The sequence below is a fragment of the Eleutherodactylus coqui genome, chromosome 6 (genome assembly GCF_035609145.1).
Source record: "Eleutherodactylus coqui strain aEleCoq1 chromosome 6, aEleCoq1.hap1, whole genome shotgun sequence".
NCBI classification, from domain to species: domain Eukaryota; kingdom Metazoa; phylum Chordata; class Amphibia; order Anura; family Eleutherodactylidae; genus Eleutherodactylus; species Eleutherodactylus coqui.
Window position 1 is genome coordinate 34278673 of NC_089842.1, and position 12492 is coordinate 34291164.

The following is a 12492-nucleotide window of genomic DNA, read 5'->3' on the forward strand; positions in this document are numbered from 1 at the left end:
CAGATAGCAGAAGAATGTCTCATAAACTATTCCCACAAACAGTATTTGCCTGCGCCCCAAAAAAACATGCAGGGGTAATGATAGCATTTAAGGAAAACGCTACATTTACAATAGACAAACAAATCTGTGTCCCAAAGGGGCGATTTATGATTCTAATCGGCTCTCTAAAAAATAAAAAAAATAGCAATAGTCAATGTATATGTCCCAAACCCAAAACAAATAAACTTTCTAAATAAACTTATGAAAAAAATAAACCAAGTAGCACAAGGCCCAGCATTAATGTACGGTTACTTTAACTTAATTCCTGATAGAAACCTTGATACCACCAACCAAATAATCAAAAGAAATGCCACCCTGGGGGAATGGCTGCACAGAAATGCATTATATGATACTTTTCGATGTATCAATGCCTCCGCAAAGGAATACACATACTATTCACCGAGACACAGAACTTTCTCACGCATAGACTTATGCGTGATGGAAAAAAATCTTTTGGCCTTGGTATCGAAAGTGGAGATTGGCATGGCCACATGGTCCGAACATGTTCCGATCATTACATTACTAAAATTCGGGGGCTTTGACCAATCGAGAAAAACATGGAGGAACAATACCTATCTGATGAGCCTACCAAGTTATAAAGAAAAAATTCAAAATGCCCTGTCGGAATATTTCAGATTTAACGATACCCCACATATAGACCCGATGAGTATATGGAACGCCCACAAGGCATATATAAGAGGCATCCTTATAAAATTAGGCTCCAAATACAAAAAGGACAAGACAAAGAAAATAGATGATATCCCTGCCCAAATGTGCTCCAAAGAAGCTGAACATCAAAAAACCCCATTGGGAAATCACACGACGAATTGTATAATTTGAGATTAGCACTACACAAAGCACTATTAGGTGACTTTGACAGAGAAGTGAACGCCCAGCGTGCAAACATCTATTCATCAGTTAATAAACCCCCCAAGTGGATGGCCAATTTAATGAAAAAGAAAGCCATAAAAGCTAACATACCCTACCTATGCAACCACCAGGACAAAAAATACAAAATAACGCACCCAAAACAAATAGCAAATAAATTTTGCTCTTATTATAGCAATCTGTACAATTTGGAAACGATACTCAGCTAGACCAACCAAATGGTGTATCAATTCAAAAATCTCTACAATCAGTTAACTTACCCTCTATAGAACCAACCCAGGCCGAACTTATAGATAAACTAATACCCATATCCAAAATAGCTGACACAATACTATCCCTGAAAAACCAAAAAGCCCCGGGCCTTGATGGATACTCTGCGGAATACTATAAATCCTTCAAAACTACATTATTACCATACCTATCTAACATGTTTAATGCAGCCATGCAAAGAGGCAACTTCCCCAAAGAGATGCTACAGGCAACAATCGTAGTACTACCTAAAACTGGAAAAGATCTGGACACCCCAGCAAATTTTAGACCCATATCGCTCCTCAACACTGATGTTAAAATATATGCCAAAACACTAGCTGGTAGAATGTTAGAAATACTCCTAAACATAATACATTCGGACCAAATAGGGTTTGTGAGGGGAGACAGGCCTCAGATGGCACACAGAAAATTTTGAATTTGCTATATTCAATAGAAAAATCCTGCATGCCGACAATTATGTTAACCTTAGATGCCGAAAAGATATTCGATAGAGTTCATTGGAGCTACGTTTTTGAAACTTTAAAAAGATTTGGTTTCGAAGGAATGATCCGTGCCGTCCGGGCTCTGTACTCCTCCCCTACTGCCAGGGTCTTGGTGGACGGCACCCTGTCAGATCCTTTGACAATTACAAATGGAACAAGACAGAGTTGCCCGCTGTCGCCTGTCTTATATGTTCTTGCAGTAGAACCATTGGCGGAGTTAATCCGCACAACCTCTGATGTTAGGGGTGTTCCGGTGAACTACAGGCAGTACAAAATAGGACTCTTCGCTGATGATGTGATTCTCACATTAACCCAACCCTTGGAGTCTCTAAGGTCTGCGTGTATGATACTGGAACACTTTAGCAGAGTTTCTTTGTACAAACTGAACGTAGACAAATCGCTTATTCTTGGTCTAAACATTTCAAAAAGCTTGGAGAGTGCAATTCGTTTGGAGTTTCCTTTTTGGGTGGAAAGAAAAAAGCATACCATATTTAGGAATAGCCTTGACACCATCAAGTAAAAACATGGAACATGAAAACTACACAAAGTTATTAAACTCCACTCAGAGGGCGATCGATCACCTAACCAAATTAAATCTGTCTTGGTTCGGCAGAATTATGTCTTATAAAATGAAAATACTCCCACTAATTCTATATTACTTTAGAGTTCTGCCGATCCTAATCTCTAATTCTACTCTCAATTAACTACAGAAACAGATGAACAACTTCATATGGGGAGGGAAAAGATCACGTCTAGCACTATCCATCTTGGCACTGCACCGCAGAAATGAAGGCGCCGATGTGCCAAATCTAAAAACATATCATAAAGCCATCTTACTAAACCAAACTAGGCAGCTGATTTCTGGGGATGGTGTAGTGGGATGGCCTAATATGGATAAAAAACTACTTGAAAGATATTTCTGGGCAAGCGCTACTATAGAAAGTCTAATATTCCCAAAAACTGTAAAACCGCAACTCATAGACATCTCTCCTACTATGTATGCCTCGGTGAAGTCCTGGATTCACTTCTCAAAAAAATAGGCCTACTCGGGAAAATGAAACACCCTTCATTACCTATTGAGACATTAAATCTCTTCCGACCAGATCTAGACCAACGACATGGCAGTTGCAGTTCCCCCGGGACATAGGTCTCAGCCCACACCCTTAGCAATCGCGGGAATGAAGCAGACTTCGATGCTAGTATAGTATTGAATGTCTCATTACTGCAGTAACGCTCCTCTCCTTTGGCCCAAACCAGTGTATCAGATAACTGTGGTAACATGAAAGCAAATACATGATGCCCAGTGCTGATCTCCTGACCCCAAGCAGGAGGAGGAGGTGGCCTTACAAGGCCAAGAAACCATGACCAGGACCCACTGTAGCCTGTGTGGGAAGTATGTGAGCGGGCCCTTGGTCCGGCTCAGTCCCAGCAAACACACTATGTTACCCAAGGTGCCGCGAGTTACAAAGCAATGGGCAATCCGGGTCCCCTCACACTATTCATTCTGTGTTGGTGTCGGATAGCTCAATCGACACCGCAAGGGGAAAGCCATTTGCACTCTGCACCCTACCCAAGTCAGTCAGTGACTTTGTGCCAGACAGGTAAATCACCACTATGGGAAGTCTGTGTGCACTCACAGCATAGGTGGGACCCAGGCAACCCAAGACATGAACCATGAAGAAATCAGAGTGCCCAAACATGGCAGACTTTCACTGCGCCGAGGACATAGGCCTCTCCACAAACCCTCAGCAATCGCGGGCATAGACCGGACTCCGATTCTAGTGCAGCTGTGAACGTCTCATAAGTGCAATATCGCTCCTCTTGTTTGGCCCAAAGCAGTGCCCTGGATAACTAGGGTAACGCGAGAGAAAATACATATTGGCCTCGGCCCACAATTCATGCCCCAGTCAGTCAGTGTTTTTGGGCCAGATAGGTAAAACACCGCGATGGTAAGTCTGTGTGCACCCATAGTATAAACAGACCCCTGTAACATTCCAGTAGAAAAGGTATAAGCAGACCCCAGTAACATTTCGGTAGCAGTAGTATAGGCAGACCCCAGTACCATTTCTGTGGTAGAAGTATAGGCAGACCCCTGTAACATTTCTGTAGCAGAAGCATAGGCAGACCCTTTTAACATTTCTGCAGTAAAAGTAGAGGAAGATCCCAGTAACATTTATATAGCAGCAGTACAGACAGACCTCTGTAACATTTCTGTAGCAGCAGTATAGGCAGACCCCAGTAACATTTCTATAGCAGCAGTATAGGCAGACCCCAGTAACATTTCTGTAGCAGCAGTATAGGCAGACCCCAGTAATATTTCTGTAGCAGCAGTATAGGCAGACCCCTGTAACATTTCGGTAGCAGCAGTATAGGCAGACCCCAGTAAAATTTTGGTAGCAGTAGTGTAGGGAGACCCCTGTAACATTTCGGTAGCAGTAGTATAGGCAGACCCCAGTACCAATTCTGTAGCAACAGTATAGGCAGACCCCAGTAACATTTCAGTAGCAGTAGTATAGGCAGACCCCTGTAACATTTATGTGGCAGAAGTATAGGCAGACCCCAGTAATATATATATATATTTTTTTTTTTTTCAAATCAAGTTTTTATTGACAAATGTCAGAGACCTATTGGTCCAGCGAGTACAGACGCCCAAATATAGGCTGCAAAAAGACAAACGTAATGTTCTCCAGTTGGGAAGACCTACACGGTCTATTGCTATACAGGAGGCAACTAACTATGCAACCTCGCTCCAGATTCTTTTCCGCAGTCTTCTTTACATTACCGGACCAAAGGCAAAGAGAAAATAAACTAGGAAACCAACATTAGGGAGGGGGGAGGAGGGGGGAGAGAGGGAACAAGGACAGGGAAGAGGGGGAAGGGAAGGAGGTGTAGTGTGATGAGCCTGCAGGAGGGAGGAGGTGGAGAGGGGCCACGTCTCACTCGTCCCACACCGTCGTAGACCTCACTTCACGCCACGGAGCCCAGGTTACAATGAACTTATCATAGGTGTTATTCGACCAGCTGTGTAATTCTTCCAATGAGTATAGATTGTCAACTCTCTCCCTCCACTGACTCAGCGTTGGGGCTGTACTCTGTAGCCACAGGCGGGGGATCAGGGATTTGGCTGTGTCCAGTAGTAGAGCAATCAATTTATTTCTTATGGGATGAAAATGCTTACACGGCCTCCATAGAAGGACCAGGTCTGGAGAAATGGGGATATTTGGCGCGATTTTCTGAATGATTTTTCCCACCCCCTTTCAGAAAGGGACCACAACTGGGAAAGACCACCAGATGTGGTCTACATCATTTTTACATCTCCAGCAGATTTCCTGGAAGGAGAGCTTATGTTCAAATAGTCATTGTGGAGTCCGATACCACCTGACTAACAATTTATAGTGTGCCTCCTGGGCTAAAACACATGGAGTTAGGCCGAAAGAGGTGTTCAAGATCGATTTAGTCTCCTCAGCTGTAAGCCGGATGCCCAGCTCTCCCTCCCAGGAAGTAAGAAATGCTGGTTTGTAGGGCTGGTGGGGGGGAAATGAAATTCTTACGTAAGAAGGTGATTTTTTTGTGGGAGGGCTTGTTTTCTGACCAAGCCTTCTCAAATGGGGTAAGTGGTCTGGAAGATTTATGTGAGCTGAGGAACTCTTTAAAGATACCCGAAACTCTAGCTAACTCTAGAAAGGAGAAGCTCTCCGAAGGTAGTAGCTTTTGGGGGATCGTAGAAGGAGCCAGGTGAGCGAGAGCTTGTATATTGGCTATGAAGAGCGACTTGAATTTCCTCCAAACCGGGGCCAAATTTCGGCTTAGTTGAGGATTCAGGATTTTAGGAATAGCGGACAGAGTGAGAGTAGGGGAGAGAGCAGGGGCAAGTTCCACTCTAAACTTATCCCATATCTCGCATGGGCCTCTGAGGAGAGGGTTGTAGGTCTTGGCCCAGTAGTGGGAGCCCACGGGGGACCAGAGGTCCTCGGTCGGGGGGGCTTGCTATAACCTTCTACCACTTTTGTAAGTAGCTTATCACTCTCAGACCGAGAGAGATCCTACCAGCTGGGTGACAGAAAGAAGGAGGGATAGAGGGAAGAGAACCAGGGAGGCTAGTCCTGAACTGGCACAACCCAACAAATTTGCAAGATTGGCAGATGAGGGGGATGCCATTACAGAGCCAGCACCGCTGCAGCACGACACGCCCTCTGAACGCCAGGGGGATGACTGCTCCAGTGAGACGGGGACGGGGAGCGCAGGGCAGGCTAGACAGGTTCTAGTGGTGGGGGACTCAATTATTAGGGGGACAGAGAGGGCAATCTGCCATAAAGACCGGGATCGTCGAACGGTGTGTTGTCTTCCTGGCGCTCGAGTTCGACACATCGCGGATCGGATTGACAGATTACTGGGAGGGGCTGGTGAGGATCCAGCAGTCATGGTGCACGTTGGCACCAATGAACAAGTTAGAGGTCAATGGAGGGCCCTCAAAAATGATTTCAGGGACTTAGGGTCCAAGCTCAGGGCGAGGACCTCCAGGGTAGTTTTCTCGGAAATACTACCTGTACCTAAAGCCACACTAGAAAGGCAGCAGGATCTTAGGGAGGCAAACAAGTGGCTCCGGAGTTGGTGTAAGAAGGAGGGATTTGGGTTCCTGGAGAACTGGGCTGACTTTGCGGTCGGCTACAGGCTCTACCGTAGGGACGGGCTGCATCTTAATGGGGAGGGTGCAGCTGTGCTGGGGGAAAAGATGGCTAGAAGGCTGGAGGAGTGTTTAAACTAGGGACTGGGGGGGAGGGTAAAATGAGAATTAGTGGGGTAGCCAGTGTAATTAGCGATCTGGGTCCAAGCAAAGGGAATGGGGGACGAGCAGGGGGTGGGGTTAGTACAGTTAGAACTGATAGATCAGCCATAAGTACGAATAGCAACAAAACAAATTTAAAAAACAAAAAAAATCATATAAATTGTATGATCACGAATGCACGAAGTCTGATCGGTAAAGTGGGCGAGCTTGAAGCGAGAATGACTGATGAAAGTTATGATATAGTCGGAATTACTAAAACATGGCTTGATGATAAGTGCGATTGGGCGGTGAATTTGCAGGGGTACAATCTCTTCAGAAGAGACCGAAGGAACCAGAAAGGGGGAGGGGTATGTCTGTACGTCAAATCGAACTTGAAGCCGAGGCTACGGGAGGATATAGGGGTAGGAGACGAACAGGTGGAATCTCTGTGGGTAGAAATACAGGGAGGAAAAAATAACAAAATCCTGATAGGGGTCTTCTATCGACCACCAAAAGCAACAGAAGAAACTGAAGACTTACTACTAAGGCAGATAGAAGAGGTGTCAAAACGAAACAAAGTAATTATCATGGGGGACTTTAATTACCCAGATATAACATGGGAGAACAAAACCTGCAAATCTCACAGGGGTGATAAGTTCTTGAGAGTAATTAAAGACAATTACCTGAACCAACTTGTGCAGGAACCAACAAGAGGGAGGGCCACTCTGGACCTAGTACTAACTAACAAACCGGAACGTATAAGGGGGGTGCAGGTTGAGGGGCACTTGGGGAACAGTGACCACAATATAATCAACTTCCAGCTGTCAATCAATAGGAAGCCTTATCAGGGAGAGACAAAGAAAGTAAACTTTAGTAAAGCAAAATTTGATGAGCTCAGAACTACTATCGGTAACATTAATTGGGACAACATCCTCAAAAATATCAGTACGGAGGAAAAATGGGAAAAGTTCAAAAGGATCTTAATCGCCTCATGTGAGCAGTTCATTCCCTTTAAAAATAAAAGAAACTCAGCTAAAAGGAAACCAATGTGGCTCGACAAGACGGTACGAGGGGCAATAAACGAAAAGAAGAAAGCGTTCAAACTACTAAAGCAACAAGGCAGCGAAGAAGCGCTAAAATCGTACAGGGAAAAAAACAAAATATGCAAAGATACGATCAAAACTGCCAAGGAGGAAGCAGAAAGACGGATCGCCAAAGAGAGCAAAAACAACCCGAAGCTATTTTTCAACTACATAAACAGCAAAAGGATTTGCAGGGAGAGCACTGGTCCTTTAAAAAACAATGCAGGAGAAATCATTGATGATGACGAAGGGAAAGCAAATCTACTAAACAGTTTCTTCTCAAGTGTGTTCACCAAAGAAAAGGAAATGCCACACGAGATGCAGGGGAATAAAACGAACCCCTCACAAAATATCTCATACCTAACACAGGAGGAGGTGCGGAAGCGTCTAAAGAAAACTAAAATTGATAAATCACCGGGCCCAGATGGATTACACCCAAGGATACTAAAGGAACTAAGTGACGAGATAGCTAGGCCGCTATACCTAATATTTCTAGACACTATCAAGACCGGAGTAGTACCATTGGACTGGCGCATTGCCAACGTGGTTCCAATTTACAAAAAAGGGAGCAAAAGTGAGCCTGGTAACTACAGGCCAGTAAGTCTCACTTCAGTAACGGGAAAAATTTTCGAGGGGATTCTGAGAGACGCTATCGATGAGTACCTCAAGGAGATTAAGGGAATAACTCCTCACCAGCATGGATTCATGAAGGGTCGCTCATGTCAGACAAATCTGATCAGTTTCTACGATGAAGTAAGCTCTAAGCTGGACCAGGGAGAATCTATTGATCTCGTATATCTGGACTTCTCTAAAGCCTTTGACACCGTGCCACATAATAGGCTAATATACAAAATGAGACAGCTCGGACTGGGCGAAAACGTGTGTAAGTGGGTAAAAAATTGGCTCAACGATAGAAAGCAGAGGGTGGTAATAAATGGTTCGTACTCTGATTGGACCACAGTCGCTAGCGGGGTGCCACAGGGTTCAGTATTAGGCCCCACTCTGTTCAACATATTTATTAATGATCTGATAGAGGGGCTGCACAGCAAAATATCAATATTTGCAGATGACACAAAATTATACAATATAATTAATGCAACGGAGGACAATGTGCGGCTACAAACGGACCTGGATAAGATGGGGGCTTGGGCAGAAAAATGGCAAATGAAGTTCAATGTTGAAAAATGTAAGACTATGCACATGGGCAGGAGGAACGGATGTCACAAATACTCACTTAATGGGGTACCACTAGGGAAAAGTGATAAGGAAAAGGATCTGGGGGTATTAGTGGATAATAGACTAAATTGGAGTAACCAATGCCAGTCAGCCGCTGCAAAGGCAAATAAAGTCCTGGGGTGCATCAAAAGAGGTATAGGGGCAAAGGACGAGAACATTATCCTTCCATTATATAGAGAGGCTATCCAAATTGAGACTATTTACTCTAGAAAAAAGAAGGTTAAGAGGCGACCAAATAACCATGTATAAGTACATGAGGGGACAACACATGGATCTCTCCCGCGATCTGTTTACACCCAGGACTGCAACGGTAATAAGAGGACATCCGCTATGATTAGAGGAAAGTAGGTTTCATCACCAACACAGAAAGGGGTTCTTTACTGTAAGAGCAGTGAGACTGTGGAACTCTCTACCGGAGGAAGTGGTGATGGCAAAATCCATAGAGGAGTTTAAAAGGGGACTTGATGTCTTTCTGGAGAAGGATATTACAGGATATAAATATTAGGTTAAGTGTCAATCCTGGTATATAGGCAGGTAGGAACTATTAGGGGTTGATCCAGGGAACAGTCTGATTGCCAGTAGGGAGTCGGGAAGGAATTTTTCCCCCCAAAGGGCTAATTGGCTTCTGGCCTTGGGGTTTTTTGCCTTCCTCTGGATCAACACAGTAGGATAGGCAGGCTGGACTAGATGGACAATGTCTTAATTCGGCCTTACATACTATGTTACTATGTTACTATGTTACCAATAGCAGAGTTGGGATGCGCAATAATAGTCGTAAAGGTTGGGAAGGTCTATGCCTCCCTCCTTGCTCCTTCTAATCATTAGGCTGTGCGCCAGTCTTGGTCTCCTCCGTCTCCACACAAAGACCGAAAAGGCCGATCGTAGAAATTTGAAGAACTTGGTAGGGAGGTGAATGGGGAGCATTCTAATCTTGTATAATATAATGGGAAGGATATATGTTTTTATGATGTTCTTTCTTCCCAGCCAAGAAACGCAGGGAATGTCGTAGGATTGAAGAAGTTGTTTGACACGGTCAATAATTGGAATAAAGCTAGTGTTATATAAGTCTTTGGCCCTTTTGGTCAGTCTGATACCTAGATACTCCAAATAGGAGGATGACCAGGAGAAGGGTGAGTTGATTCTCAGCATGTCATATTGTTTTGACGAATTGGAGATATTCAATGCCGTTGATTTTGCAAAATTAATCTTAAAATTCGAGATCACGCCAAACTCCTCGAGTAACTCTGAGAGTATGGAAAGGCTATTCTGGGGTTCAGTATTTAGGAATGCTATATCGTCGGCAAAAGCTGCAGCTGATAGCTGCTGTTCTCCAATACAGAGTCCCTTAACTCCCGGATCCTGCCTAACCCTCAGAAGCAGGGGTTCCAGAGATAGAATGAAGAGAGAGGGCGAGAGGGGACATCCCTGCCGAGTGCCGTTTCTTATGAGGAAGGGAGGAGAGAGGATCTCGTTTATTTTAAGTCTTGCGTGAGGGCAGGCGTAAAGCGAGAAAATTGCCTGCGTGAACTGCACTGGGAAGTTAAAGTGGTGCAGAACCCTCTGCATGTAGAGCCAGTTGACCCTATCAAAAGCCTTTTCGGCATCCGTACCTACTAGGGCAAGGGGTATCCTGTGGTGTTGAGCGTATCTAGCTGCATGGAGGAGTCTGAGGCAGTTATCTCTCCCCTACCTTCCTCTGACAAAGCCCGCCTGCGCTGTATTGATCAATGCGGGCATAAAGGGTTCTAATCTTTTCGCTAACAGTTTGGCCCAGAGTTTCATATCTAAGTTGATTAAAGATATGGGGCGATAGTTCCGGGTCTTTGTTATCCTTATGGATCAACGTAATGTGGGCTTCCTGGGATTGCCTCGGCAGGGATGCCCCACCCATCAGGTCATTAAACAGAGCTGTTAGTCTTGGTTTTAGTATAGGGAGAAAAGCTTTATAGTACTGTACAGGGAGTCCATCTGGCCCCGGGCTTTTATTGGGGGGGCTAGAGGCTATCAGTGCCTCTACCTCCGCCTGCGTGACCTGCGTGACCAGAGAGGAGGCCTCTATCGGGTCCAGACACGGCATATTAAGCTGGCGGAGAAACTCGTCTATATGGGCGGTGGGATTCTCTGAAGCGGGAGGGTTATGGGTGTTTTGAAGGTTATATAGACTCGAATAAAACTTTTGAAACTCTTCTGCTATGTCTTTAGAAGTGGTCAGAGTCGCACCTGTGGGAGATTTAATAGCCCTGATCTGGTTTTTTGATCAGTGCGGACATGAGCCTACTGCCCCTATTGCCTTGAGCATATATCTTGTGCTTAAAGTGTAGCTGTTTTTTATTGAATTTAGAGTTAAGCAAAAGCTTCAAGTCTGCTCTTACTGCCGCAAGTTCAGCAAGGTTTTGTTTTGCTTGTGAAAGTTTCACTCTCAGCTCTAGTTTGGCAATCTGTAAAAGCTTCTCGTCAATAGCTTTTTGAGTGCGTTTTTTGATGTGTGAGCCCAGGGCTATCAGTAGGCCAAGCATATAAGCCTTATGGGCCTCCTAAACCATCGGAGACTCTGACCCTTCTGTTGAGTTGAGGCAGAAGTATTCTTCTAATAGTTTGGCTAAATGTTCTCTGTCCTCCATTTAGTCAAGGAGAGATGTGTTGAGTGACCATCTCCACTCCCTAGAGAGCGGCTGGGGTGTCCGTAGAGTCACATGCACAGGGGCATGATCAGAGATCGTCATTATATCGATGTCCGCCCTGATCAGGGACGTGAGGAGGGCGGAGGAGACCAAGACATAATCCAACCTCTGAAACGTGGAGTGTACCGAGGAGAAATATGAAAAATCTTTTGTCGTAGGGTGTAGAGAGCGCCATGCATCTACTAAACCTAATTCCTGGAGCCGTTTGCCCAGTTTTTTCAATTTACTTTGGGAAATTTGAGAACGGCCAGAGCAAGAGTCTAAAGTGGGATTGAAAGTGGCGGTAAAATCCCCTGCTAAGATTGTCTGGCCCACTCTAAAGTGTTTCAGGATTTCCAGTTGTTTAAGTAACCACGGTATCTGCTCTGTGTTCGGAGCATAAATATTAGCTAAGGTCAGTTTTGTGTTGTTCAGAGTTCCTTTTATGAAAAGGACTCTACCCTCGTCGTCCCTAAACTGAGCCTCCTCAATGAAATTGATCGTTTTGTGTTAAAATATGGAGACCCCTTTCGAGGCCGACGAGGGGTGAGTGCTGTGGAATGCTTTGGGAAAAAGCTTCCCTGGTAGAGAGAAAGATTTGTTTCCCTTAAAGTGGGTCTCCTGGAGGAAGAGAATTTTAGTATCGTACCTCCTTAGAAGCAGCTCAAGGTTGTGCCGTTTTGAAGGCGAGTTAAGGCCCCTGCCATTAAAGGAGGTGAGACGTAGTCCACTCATGACGTGGTTCCTGTACTAAGGATGGAAAAGGATAGGCGTGAGAGCAGAGCAAAATGACAGGCAATTGAGATAAGGGGATCACCCCCGTTGGTACCCTCCCAAGAGGCTCCCAAACTTGGGTAGGGAAGGGTTGGGTGTATGGAGGAGGAGGAAAGGCTGGGATGGAAGGGATGGGAGGGAAGGGGAGGTAAAGACAAAAACGAATCTTGAAAGCAAAGAAAAGCAAAGATTCAGTACAGCAGAAGACTCTGCTGGTGAAGAACTAAACTTATTTGAGTGCACCCGAGGGGGTCCGTCGACTCCCTACTCCGAGTCCACCCGGCGGGCGGTCAACT